This window comes from Triticum dicoccoides, chromosome 2A, assembly GCF_002162155.2.
Source record: "Triticum dicoccoides isolate Atlit2015 ecotype Zavitan chromosome 2A, WEW_v2.0, whole genome shotgun sequence".
In the NCBI taxonomy this organism is placed as follows: domain Eukaryota; kingdom Viridiplantae; phylum Streptophyta; class Magnoliopsida; order Poales; family Poaceae; genus Triticum; species Triticum dicoccoides.
Window position 1 is genome coordinate 775094796 of NC_041382.1, and position 14373 is coordinate 775109168.

Consider the following 14373-nt stretch of genomic DNA (forward strand, 5'->3'; position numbering starts at 1 on the left):
ACAACAACAACAACAACAACAACAACAACAACAACAACAACAACAACAACAACAACAACAACAACAACAACAACAACAACAACAACAAACAACAACAACTACATGAGCAAGCAAAATATACAACACACTATTAGCTTGCAAAAAGTAAAGGTAAGAAGTAACCACAAGTGGAGTCGATGGAGACGAGGATATGTCACCAAAGTTCCCTCCCTTTAGGGGGAGTTACGTCTCCGTTAGAGTGGTGTGGAGGCACAATGCTCCTTAAGAAGCCACTAGGGCCACTGTATTCTCCTCACACCCTCGCACAATGCAAAATGTCGTGATTCCATTAGTGGTGCTCTTGAAGGCTGCAACCAAACCTTTACAAACTAGGTTGGGGCAATCTCCACAACTTAATTGGATGCTTCAATGACCGTCTTCAGTCTTTATCACCGAGGGGAATAAATCATCTTATGACATGATTGAATATCTGAAATGCTCAATGCACACGATTAGTCCGCAAATTGCATTGCCATTAATCACCAAAACCAATAAGGGAGAAATATACCCTAACCGCTATGAACGGTAGTAACATAGACTAGTGCCATATGCATGCCACTAGTCTAAAACTCTAAGTTATTCCCCACTATGACTAGCCTAGGTATCCTTCACATGCAAGTGTTGTGTCGGAACATGTGTGCAAGAAGAAGTCGGCTTCACATTTGGTACTAGGGTGGATATAGAGGAAAGAGGCTAAGAAGATGTGGTGTTGTTTGGGAATGGAATGGGTGCGTGGTGGCATGTGTGCATGAAGATGTCGGCTCGTGTTTGATTGTGGGTTCTGGAGAGGAAAACATGCTAAGAAGCTGTGGCGCTGTTTGTGAATGGAATTGGTGCATGGTGGCATGTGTGTATGAAGAAGTTGGCTCATGTTTGATTTTGGGTTTTGGATAGGCAAACATGCTAAGTTGCGGTGGAGGCTAAGAAGATGTGGTGCTATTTGAGAATGGAATTGGTGCGTAGTGGCAGGTGTGCATGAAGAAGTTGGCCCGTCACTGGTGAAACTCCTCAAAATCATTCCATTCGTACACAAATATAAGACATTTTAGACATTTCATTATGAACTGCATATGTACTTGAGTGAGTGAACAAATATACTAAAATGCATCTACATCCATCTCAACCAGAATAGAGTTTGAACGTCTTATACTATATTTTTTTATGGAGGGAATATTATTTATTGTAGATCGAACGGATATTAGGGCTCGTATTTACCATTTGTTTTAATTATTTTAAAAAGACTAAAATAATTGTGCACGCAAACTGTTTTTCACTTTATCAAATTTGGGGTTCCTACTTTTTTTCGTTTACCGCCTAGGGCTTCCCGCGTTTCTACTAGATTGTTTTTGCTCCACATAATCCTTCCGCATCTTTTCCCCACCCTACGCCGCCATCTCCCCAACTCCCCACCTCCAGATCGGTTCCAATCTACGCAGGCACCAGCCCATCCCATGCGCCGCCCATTCCCACATAGGACGCAGATGCAGCCTCACCTGATTGCTGATCTCCGCCGCCAGCTCAGGCCTTCGCTGGTGACTTCCCGTTCTCCCCCGTCATCGATCTTGCCAGTTGGAGCCCCATCAGCATCCGTCTTCCTCACCGTCGCCAAGCCGCGCTCCTCTATCCGAAGCTCTGCCGCGTGTTGCGTCGCTACACCGTCCACAAGCAGCTCTCGGCACCATCCAACATCTTCAGACTTCCGTCCGGTCAAGCAGGTGATTCCTTTAATCCCAACTCCCCTATAGTTTTAGCATTAGATCTGTGAAAGCAACCTCCTTCATTTGGGGCCTGTTCGGTTCTTGGGGTTTGATTCCCCAAGGGGAATCAACACCTACGGTTTCAGGTTAACGCCTCCTACTACCCTATGTAATCTTCCCATCCACAGTCTGTTCGGTTACAGCAGGGATCAAAGGTGGTTTTGCAGTGAGAACGCTAAACTGTAATCATCCATGACTAGTAATTTGACAGTGACACACTAGTAACATGTCAAATGACATTTTTTCTGCACAAGAAACTACAGAACTATATGGTGGACAAGTTGCAGTCAGATGAAAAGCTAGTATGTAACCAAGAGCCACACACATTGCAGAGATATCATGATTTTAGTTAACTTGTAATACAAAATGATGCAATTTGTACAACCATGTTTTCACCCAACATTTTGTTCATATGATCCTCTCACATCTGAAATAGATGGCAGTAAACATAGTTCAAGCAACAGGTGCACGCAGATATGCAGACCACTCTAGCGAACCATTTGTTTCACTATATACAACAAATTCAATCATGCAATCTCAGTACACCACTGTAATATTCATAAATTCCTTTCTGAATTTCACAAATTTCTTTACTATACACACCTTATCTTTTTACCATATATCTAGATCCTTCTCTGTATAATTGTGTTTTCGAACACCTAGATCATACTCTGAAAAACTATTGGGCATTTATAATTGCCAAAGACCCTGAAGTGGTTATTAAGGAAATTGAATTAGTTTTGGAACATATAAATAAGGTATTTGGGCTGAACCTACAAAGAGACGACGATCCCCGATTGTTAGTACTATTACCTAAGAAAACAAAAGGTTGAATTTCCTGTGTTTCTTTTAATTTCCTAGTATAGCTAATGTTGGAAAAATGGAGACATTCTATGTGGTTGCTCTATATTCCCTGCAAGCTAGTAAGAACATGGCTCAAGCAGTCAAGCTGTATGTATGCAGTTTTCTGCTACTTTCAGTTTTTTTCCTATTTGATCTCACATGGTTTATTTGTTTATTAGATAATGCACTGCAATGCAAGACCTTGTTATATGTTTATATGCACAAGTTTCCTTCACTATCTTGTTGATTAATTTATGATTTTAACATTGTTTTCGCAAATATATAATGTCAAGGATAATGTACAAGATTTGAGAGACGAGCTGAGTATGATGCATTTGTTCACGAAGCAAAAATTCTCTGCAGAGAAATGGAGAAATAAAATTTTAACCGTGGGAAGTGATGAAGTTGGTATATAAAAAACATCTCTTTCTGCAAAGATAAAAGTCTGGGTATTAGTACAATATTATCAAGTTCTTGTTTCAGGTTGATCTCAGCATAAGAGTTGTTGGCAGTGACCTACACATGAAGAATCACCTCACAATGTGCATGCTTCACAGAATGGTATGCAGGTGATGCAATAGTTTCTTCACTAGTAAGTTAGCGCTAGTTTTTTCTCATACTTAAAACAACTGTTCATCATAAGTTGCAGGAATTGCATCCTAGCAGTTGTGCGAGAACCAAAGAGGGTTACACCAGATCCTCTTTACGACATGAACGCATTGTTGCCAAGGTATCAAACAATGTCCGCGTGTACAGAAATTTCTGATTTGGTATTAAACAGTGACTATGTTTGTACAATTTTACTTGTAACTGAAAGGAACCTCAACTATAGACGCACACATTGAAAAGTTTGATAGGGCTAATCAAGGTGCAGAATCAACTTTACCAAGACAAGCAGTTCACTAGCCAGGTATATTCAAACCACAGATGAAAAGAAATGTGGTGTCCTGTTTTGTACAAGTAGGGTATTTGCCTGCTTCTGTTTTTTTGCAAGCAACATGATATCGTGATGAAATAATTATTTCCAAGATTTTGGTATTACATGTGCTAATACTATTTATTTTCAAAGAACTGCTAATACTAGTTTCACAAAAAAATAAATGCTACTCATGAACTAGTAGCAGCAGTAGTAGCAGGTAACCCTAATGCAACAACAAAATGGGATAATCATCGAAATCCGGAGTACATGATAAGATGAGTTTAAATCTTTGTCATGGTAATAATATCACTGATGATCAATTGCACTATGTAATATCCTGGAGCTGGCATAGAAAAGAGTTCAGTTTAGAAGTGTCTATGGTACAACTAGGAACCAGATAGAATCAATACGTACATAATAAGTTTGATGATTTAGTGCATTTGTTATACATGATAAAGACCTGTAAATTATATTCCCTGATTAGTGTCTCTTTTCACCCGTATTTTTACTGAAATAAGTGTGTTATTTCTTGAAATAATAAAGGAAAAATCGAAGTAATTCTTTTTGATGAACTCGAGGAAAAAAAGTTAAGTCGTGGACAAAGGAGCTTTAGTGAATAAAAATATAACATATGTGGTTGAGGAAACATGCTTGGAGAGCAATATGTTGGTGTTTTTGTTCGTCACAACATTTCAAATCTTGGAGATGGGAGACTGATTAGACAGTATGAAAGAAATCAATCCAGACAGTAAGGGATGCTATTGTTTATATTATTGCTTGGCCTCGATTACATGCAAGTCCACTTCCATAAAAGCATCGGATATGCTCCAATTTCCATTAAGGTTTATCATTTGTGAAGATTCTTTGTAGTTTTTTCAGGTCAAAATACCTAAGCCAATCGCTCCAACAATACTAGAAAAGATTCGTACTCCAACATGACCACAAGACATTGGTGTGGTACATCCCTTATAATTTATAGAATAACCTTTCATTGTGGACTAGTCCAAAAGCTTATGTTCATGTAAACTGTTCTTTGTTCACTTTCTTTTTCAGGGTATGCCGAGGCTTTAGAGGAGAGCATTGCAGGATCCAGGAGCAGCTGTAGATGGATTAGTTTTTAAATGAACAAATATAATGAATTATGTATAGATTTTAGCTTCATAGGAAAACTTAGTTCTAGTCTGTAGGACTTTTTCTTAATTAATTATTTGTATTTTTCATATGAATGTCAAGATTTTTTCAGTTGTGAACTCCACAGATTTTTAAAAGATGTATTTGTTCCTACTAAATAGTCCACTGGATTTGCTACTGATGATGCTAATTGTGCGAATAGGATTGGTAATGTGGACTGAGGCCTTCATATAATGACATTTGATCAGACTGCGTGTCATGATAAAGTAATCAAATTTGAAATGCTGAAATTCAAAATTGAAATAAACCAAATAATATTTAGTGTAAAATAATTCATAGCGGGAGAAAAACTTATGTATATTTGGGAACGATTATAACGTCTCTACATAGCATGCATAAGCAACGGGCCCATGATGAAACCTGTATTCCTGCAGAGACGTGGATGAGCGTGTGTAACATAACGTCTCAACATGTATAGAGACGATTTTCTCGCCGCCGTCTCCCCCGACCCCGCCTCGCCGCGCCTCGGTGCCGCCGTCTCCCCCAACCCCATCTCTCTCCCCGCCCTCTGTAAGCACTCTCCCCTTCCGATCCCTCTTCTCTGCTTAGTATGAACCCTAGCTATTTAGTGCTAGTTAGTATGAACCCTAGGCTATTTTTAGTGCTAGTTAGTTAATTACTTATATGGTAATTAGGGCAGTAGTTCCTAGGTACTAATTAGTTAGTAAGAACTAGGTACCAATTAGGTATTAGTTTATTTTTATTTATAGTAAGTTTATTTTAGTAAGAACTAATTGAATTAAGAGAACTCGTTAGTAAGAACTTGTTGCTATTTTTTTAGTTAAAGCAATTTTTCCGGCATCGACGTCGACGATGCCTATCCCGCATCCTCGTCGTCGAGTCGGCGGAGGACGACAGCTGCTTGACCAGACGGGCCATGTCCGGGACTGGTCTCCGCCGGGGTGGTACTGGGAGGCGCTACCTACCGGGAGATGCAGTTTTGCTCCCCTTGTGCCCAGTGTCCAGAATGTCGCCTTGAGGCACCTCGAGGACTACCTCCCCTTGGTTCGGAGCCCTCTGAGATAACACCTCGACGTTGTCCATAGGCCGAGGGGAGGAGGCGGTCGGAAGTGAATCATTGTTCATATCCGACGAGTCCAAAGAACCATCCAACGAAGATACGTCGATATGGGCTCGGGACGAACTGCATAGTCATGTTCGGCGTGATGATAAGTGGTATAATAAGACGTACCAAGAATTATTATGGTGCCCGGATACTTACGACATCGCCAGGGGCTTGTCCCTGGGCAACCACTCGTCGTCACTATAGGCGGTCGTCGTGGAGCAGTCCGGGAGGAGGGTCCTCCCCTTCTTGGACCCTTCGGCCTCCCCGGATGGGGCGGCCTTCCTTTTCTTGTCTCCCCCGGCAGGGAGGGAGAACTTTCCTCTTCCTCCTCCTCGTTTTCGTGGGAGGAGTGCGCCTCGGTGTTTTCGGACGATGAGTCTGATATAACCTTGCGCCGGAGATCCTTCCTGGTGCCCGTGGCCTTCTTCTTGGCCTTCTTCGCCGGCACCTCATAAGGCGCTGGAACCAGCATCTCCGTTAGGAGAGCATCTGCTAGATCTTCGGGCAGGGGGGCTGGACAGTCGATCAGCTCCGCTTTCGCTACCCAGTCATGTTAAAGGGCGTGGAGGCTTAGATCCCACGCATGGTTAAACTGGGGAGAACGAACATCTTATGAGATATAAAAGACTTACCAGATTGGCAGGGCGTTTTGCGATGAGTCCGCGGTCCTCAGTAAGGGGAGGAGGTACCTCGGCGCCCTTGAACAGCACCTTCCAGACGTCCTTGTGTGTCGTATCGAAGAGCTCTCGCAGTGTATGGTGCTCGGCCGGGTCAAACTCCCACATATTGAATGCCCGTCGTTGACACGGGAGGATCCGACGGAAAAGCATGACCTGGACCACGTTGACGAGCTTGATTTTCTTGCTCATCATGTTCCTGATACATTTCTGGAGTCCGGTCAGCTCCACCGGTGAACCCCAGGATAGGCCCTTCTCTTTCCAGGAGGTGAGCCGCATGGGGATTCCGGATTGGAACTCGGGGGCCGCCACCCAGTTGGTGTCACGCGGCTCGGTGATGTAGAACCACCCCGATTGCCACACCTTTATGGTCTCAACATAGGAGCCTTCGAGCCAGGTGACGTTGGGCATTTTGCCCACCATGGCGCCTCCGCACTCCGCTTGCTGGCCGACCACCACCTTCGGTTTGACATTGAAGGTCTTCAGCCACAGGCCGAAGTGGGGCTTGATGCGGAGGAAGACCTCGCACACGACGATAAACGCCGAGATGTTGAGGATGAAATTGGGGGCCAGATCGTGAAAGTCCAGCCCGTAGTAGAACATGAGCCCGCGGACAAACGGGTGAAGGGGAAATCCCAGTCCGCGGACGAAGTGGGTAAGAAAAACCACCCTGTCATGGGGTTCTGGAGTAGGGACGATCTGCCCCGCATCTTGCAGCACCGGTGTGCGATATCCGCGGCCAGATATCCTGCTGCCCTGTAGCTTTGTGGTGTTGTCCTCCGTAAGAGAGGAGACTATCCACTTGCCTCCCGCTCCGGACATGCTTGGAGTGGTTTGAGGAGGAAATGCAAACTTGGGTGCTGGAGCTCGAGTGCGCAAGAATAGATGAGCAAGGAGGAAGAGGGTGTGGGTGAAAAAGAGGAATCCTTGTCCCTTTATAAGGGCGGAAGAAACTATACACCTCCCCACTTGCCTGATAAGTTCGCTTATTCTCCAAGCGCCATAATTGATGGCGTGGTTGGGTTACCCACACCCTATTGATGAGAATCCCGTGATAAGGGGACACGATCTCTGCTTCGACAAGACGTGCCAAAGAAACCGCCTCGCAATATCATGCCGCCGAATGTGTCAGCAGATTAGATTTGTGGAAATGTTATTCTCTCTACGGTGGTATGTCGAATTTGTTTTGCAGAGCCGGACACTATCCTTGTGTTCAAGATCTTCTATGGAGTATTCGAAGGAGAACCCGCCTTGCAATGCCGAAGACAATCTGCGCGCCGGAATCATCGTCATTGAAGCCTGGTTCAGGGGCTACTGAGGGAGCACTAGATTAGGGGGTCCTCGGACAGCCGGACTATATACTTTAGCCGGACTGTTGGACTATGAAGATACAAGATTGAAGACTTCGTCCTGTGTCCGGATGGGACTCTCCTTGGCGTGGAAGGCAAGCTTGGCGATACGGATATGTAGATCTCCTCCCTTGTAACCGACTCTGTGTAACCCTAGCCCCCTCCGGTGTCTATATAAACCAGAGGGTTTAGTCCATAGGACAAGAACAACAATCATACCATAGGCTAGCTTTTAGGGTTTAGCCTCTACGATCTCGTGGTAGATCGACTCTTGTAACACTCATATCATCAAGATCAATCAAGCAGGAAGTAGGGTATTACCTCCATCGAGAGGGCCCGAACCTGGGTAAACATTGTGTCCCCCGCCTCCTGTTACCATCCGCCTTAGACGCACAGTTCGGGACCCCCTACCCGAGATCCGCCGGTTTTGACACCGACACTAAGTAATTAACCCCATGAGCACCTAAGAATTCCAGCCTTGAGATAATGTACAAACACGATCATGTAACACACGTTCCAACCATCCAACAATTATACAGATTTGGACAGGCAGTGCAATACAGGAATTGTCCTAAGTTATATTTAAGTTCAACAGTAGATACACCATCCAATGCAAACGATTCAGCACGCTACACAATCGAGAATATTCGTGAAGAAGCCGATCGAGATAATGCCTGCCCATGCATGGTCTCTTACAAGGGTCATCCAGCAGCTCGCCACACTGCATATAAATGCAAAGGGTTCTTAGCTACTAGATACAAATGTTTAAGGTATAGTTAGGTCTTGTACTTCTCAAGGGTTGTGATAATGTGCATTACAATTAAGTTAGTCATACCTTTTTTTAGAGAAAGAGGAAGGCCCCCGGCCTCTGCATCTGGGCGATGCATGCAACCACTTTATTAATTATTCACAAAAACCCTTACAAAGAAATACAGCAGTAAGTCATACCTATCTTGCAACTATGTTGTTGTCTCATTGCTAGTGTCACAGCTGATACTTTCCGATCCTTGGAGCATACGGATAACCTTCATTATAGGAAGCCTTTTGGAGAGGTTAGGGTTCACGCACATTGGACCTATTTGGATGCATCTCTTTATTTGTTCGTAGTATGTTTCTAGGGATCCATACCCTAGTGATCTCTGTAACGCATTTTTCCATGTTCTAAGAGTCTGCAGAATCAGAACAACCATCTGGAATGTTAGTGCGCAAAGGGTAAAACACAACATCATGTCTATGAAACAAAGACATGCCTTTCGAAATGTGAGTAAAAAGTCTTACAAGGTCGATAAAGTCATTTGAAGATGTTTTAGTAACAACGACCGGGTAGTCCACTGGCCTGAGGTTATTAGCATTTATGACCTCCACACATAAGCCCATTGGTGCTGAAGACGGGATGGGAGCTCTGGTGGGGCTCTCATCAAGGATGTATCCATTTAGAAGCAATTCCCCTCTCACACCAACCATGGGCATCCCACGCCGCCTTTCCAGTGGATAATGGGCTGCTTGTCGTCTGTGTTTGGGTTCATAGAAGCGGTGGAATGAGGCCACATTTGGTGTGACCATGCCAAGAAAATACTTTCCGCGACCTTGGATTGGTTCATTGGTGTTATACACACTAGCTTCAAGAACTAGGTCATGAATATTAGATGGATCTGGCGACACGTCGAACCAGAAGCTCTCATTCCATGCCGGGTTCCGATCTTTCTCCTTGATAGTTGTGCGGATCCGTTGGCCATCAAAGCAAAGCTCAACGTAGGCGCTGGGAGAGCCATGACCATCCCTGGGAATCAGGCCACGAGCAAGTTCGACCGTTATGATCAACTTACATGTCCCCATTGCCTCTACTGCAGACGGAGCAATCTATCAACGCAGATAACTAGAGCCCTGCTAGGCATGAAACACAATTACGCAAGCAGCAAAACAAATCAGCACCAAACTGGATACATGGGTTGTAGAGAAGGAAATATTACTACAGCAGAACTTGGATTAGACCAGTGGGAACAAATTCTAACAGAGCCAGCAACAGGTTTGGTACCTATGAGATGATGAATCCAAAGTCCTAGTATGATAGGGCGGGTCGACTGAGGCCGGAGAAGACTATCAGTGCTCGGTGGCGGTGGCGGTGGCGGAGAGGGTCCAATCGACACCCTCGTGTGACAGCAGAGAGGAAGAAAGAGGAACAAGAAAAGAAGGAAGCAGCACAGGGTATTAGTATGCAGCGGGAAGCGCGGTGCTCCGGCCAGTACACGGTGTCTTGTCATCCACGCATTAGTATGCACATTTGACTGGATTCTTCACTCACATCGGTAGCAAACGCAACCATCAACTTCACTATCTTTGGAGTTTGCGGTCGATTTACACGGAACTCTCTTTCTAACTGGCAGAAGAATTAAAGCAGAAGGGAACACCGCTGCACGCGACAACGGAGAATTAGCGTTGGAGTTCCGCTGAAAACAAAAGGTAGGTCGCAAACAAAAGGAAGAATTAAGCCGGCGAAACGCCACAACGGAGAGTTGGCCGTCCCTCCGCACCGCACTGCACGCACGTCTCGTGTGATCACTCGCTCGCTGCACGCGCATGGCAAGGGAAAGTATAAGGTGATACTAGTCCTTACATGCTACCATGCTATCAACTTGCAAAATTTAAGTTTAAATAAGTCAAAAAATTGTTAAAAAATCATGGATGTTCACAACACATGTGTCGACATCCCCTGAAAATTCAGATCGAAATTCAAAATATATAAAGAGAAATAAACGAGACAATTTCAGATGTGACATTTAACGCAGTTCTGCCACATGGTGACTTAACAAACTATGATATCAAACGAGGATGAAACTGAGAAACAACCTAATAGATACTTATCAAGGTTTCTTTCCGGCATATATACTCCAAAAGGAGCAACCTTTCCACCGTCTACTAAAAATCATATTTCCCATAGCTATTATTATTATTATTATTATTATTATTAAGAGTCTACAACACCCAAACAAATGTAAATAGCACAAAACATGAAAAGTAAGCTGTGTAGATGATCGAGGAAGAGCTTGAGCATGCACTACATCTATAAGGCTTGCATATCAAAATGAGTACGATAGCTGGGGGCCTTGTAGTAGCGAGGAGGTTTGTCAGTCATGGTCCTGAGCTCCCCTTCCTCGCCATACGTGACGATGAAAGTGGTCAGGCAGAGCACATGCATCAGCTCGTCCGTTCCGTCACGTAGGAGGCGCTCCACGAGGCTGTACTTGCTGCGCTCACCCGTGTAAACGAGCTTCGCATCCACATGTATCCAGTGAGGGTGCTCGAGAAAAAGCTTCTCCTTGGCTATTTCCCACTTGGGGGGCTCCGAGCTAGACATGTCGACGCGGCAGGCACAAAGGTATCCATCATTACGATCACCTATGCCAGAAGATTGGCGGTGGAACCCGACCCATGCGGCCAGGTCATGATCGTAGTGAGCATGCCCTTTGAATGGAAGCAACCAATCACCAAGGCGCTCCACACTGGCCACTATCATAGGAAAATGTACCGGAACCCGCATGCCTAGAAGTAGACACCAACATGGTGCCCGCCCACGGGTGCACCGCATGTGCAACGGTGCAAGAAGGATCAAACGGAACCTCGGGAGGGTTGTCGGGCCCAGGCCTGGTCGAGCCAAATCCAGGAGAAGTTCGAAGAACTGGACAAGGGTAACCAAGTCCGGTCATCGTGGTCGTCATTTGGATTTGCAACGAGGCAGTGTAAGGCTCCATGGAGGAATACATTCTTGTTCATGACTGATTCAAACACATAGAGTCTATTCCCGACGGCTATGGCTGTGTCATACTCCCTCCGTCCCGTGAAGAGTATACATCTAAAAATTTTAGGACAAATTATGAACTTAAGTAAAAGATGCATTGGAAAGATGCAAGCCACTATCTCTCTCCTCTTTAATTATCCACCTTTCAATGAGCTAGGTGCATATAGAAATTAAGAAGACCATCTGTAGATTGCTATTGGTCTTGATTACCGTGTGATGAGAGAGAAGTATTTTTTTCTTACTTTAAAGTGCATTAGGAAGATAGAAGTACGTACACTCTTTTGTGGACAAATTTTGAATCTAGATGTACACTCTTCACCGGACGGAGGTAATATCAGTTAGCCACGCCTCTCGGCACAATCCTCGACGCACTTAACTTGGCGGTCTTGGTGTCAAAGGTGAGGGTGCCACACAAGCTCATTGGCTCGTTTATGGAGGGACATGTGCCGATGATGTGGGTGCCGAGGGCGGCAAACTGCGCGCCATTTCCGATTGTTGGAGGCCCTATGCGGAGGACGGGTGGCTCGGAGAAGCGCTGCGGATAAGGCCATGGATCCTGTGCAGCTTCCAGTTGGTCGTTGTCTATGCCCAGTTTATGGATGCTGAATAGCTCATGTTTGGTCATCAAGTACCAGGTACAGGTGCTGCTTCGTGGCCTGCTGCTGGTTGGCTGTACTGCATAACTGGCGCGCCTGACGACCCAACCGGCCGGAAAAGAAGGATCTGGCTGGCTCGCACCGACGTTTCCATGCTGCCTGCTTCTGCCAACATCCTGCCGACTCTCACGGAGATCTCGAGATGACGAAACGGTTGGAGACGTCGGCTGCGCTGACGGAGGTCGGGAGGAGCAGGCGCCAGAAATCTTAGGAACGCGCCCTAGGTCTGAAAGAGACGCCGGCCGCTGCCAAACCGACCTCCACGCCGCCGTCGACATCGCCACTTGTGCCGCCGGATATCTGGATGTAATTTGCTAGATCTTTCTAAAAAAAATGTCTCGGCAAATCGGTCGGTGAACGAAGCGACCGGGCTAACACCTGCTCGCGCCTCACTTCCCTGTATATCAGACAATTATCGGACCACAATTAGCATTGACTTCGCAAGTTGTCCATTCCAACTTAACTGGAATTAACATCTGTCTAAGAGCATCCGATGTTTTCTTTCATCGACCTACTTCTATACGAGTATTCATTCATGTGTTGACGAAACTGAAACTTGTAATATGCAACTTATCTCCATTCTGATGAAACTGATTTTTGTTTTTGAGGGGTTTCTAAAGAAACTGTTTTTCTTTTTTTTTTGAGAATTCTCGTCACTTTATTGATTCAACAAGATGTCCATAGGTACAAGGTTAGGGTCATGGGGGATGCCCAACCAAACATGTCTAACTACGCCTAAATTACAAGAAAACTTGGCGAGATTATGAGCCTCGAAATTAAAGTTCCTACGCTCGTGAATAAAAGTACAATTAGTAAAACTAGTACTATGCTGCATGATTTCATGTACTATAGCTCCATGAGGGCCACCTGTCCCACTAGAGATGTCCTTCACAACCCTAGACAGTCCGAGGCCACAACAAACTTCTGAATCACAAGATCATCTGCAAGAGATAGAGCTTCTCTGCAAGCATATGTTTCCAAAATCACTGGGTCAATTATCCCATGATAAACTACCGCCGAGGATCCCAAGTATAGACCCTTTGCATCTCGGCAGATTGCCGCAACAGCCCCACCACATCTGTGTCTTGCCACTGCTCCATCAACATTCACCTTAACCTGATCAGCTTCCGGGGGTAGCCACCGCCGGGCTTCCGTCGGTGTTGCCCTTGGCGCGACCGGCCGGAGTGCCAAATTTGCTAGCTGATCAAGTTCACCAATATACACAAAGGAGATGGTCTGATGTGGACTTTGGAAGATCGACTCATAAATTGCTTTACGGCGTATGTACCAGACTGACCATAAAGTGACCACCATCCTTGTGAAGCTAGCATGATCGAGTGTATCATACAGGTCAAAAATCCAGTTTTTTGCACTTGGTTCCTCATTTGCTGTCATGTTTGCCACTAGTGTTTCCTCTGAGAGAGCCCAGATGCATCTAGACATTGTGCAAGATAGCAGGGCGTGTCGCCATGAATCTCCTCCTCCGCAGAGAGGACAAGTATTCTGAGTCGCCATATTTCGCTTCTGCAGCACATCAATCATCGGCAAAGAATGACGAGCCAATCTCCATATGAAAACCCTCACCTTGGATAGAATAGATAGTTTCCAGAGCCGGGTCCATGATTTTCCTTCCCTGTCATTGCTAGATGATCCGCTTCTGCCCTCAAGCCACTCTTCTCTTTCCAGTTTTGTTTTAACCAAAAAATTGTACGCAGAGCTAACAGAAAATCTTCCTTTGCTATCCCGGTACCAAGCCCAAAAATCGTCCAAAAATTTCTTGTGCACACTGGTATCTTAAGAATTGCATCAGCGTCGAAAGGAAGAAACACTAAACGGACGAGACCCACATTCCAGGCTGCAGCCGCAGGCTGTAGTAGCTCCGAGACCCTCCTAGGAGGAGCCGCAACCAGTGAAGTTATCGGCCTCGGGATAGTTTCCTTCGGTATCCAATTATCGTTCCAAATGTCTGTGGTTCTGCCATTTCCAATTCGCCGGATAAACCCCTGTTTGAGCACATCCCGGCCTTCAATGATTGCACGCCAAATTTGAGAGGGACGAGATCCCGATTCCGCCTCCAGAA

The 14373-nt window shown here is 45.2% G+C and overlaps 1 pseudogene; it reads right to left on the minus strand.

The window, feature by feature from the left end:
* Positions 1–8800: 8800 nt before the first annotated feature.
* Positions 8801–9523, minus strand: LOC119358437 (annotated as a pseudogene).
* Positions 9524–14373: the final 4850 nt, after the last annotated feature.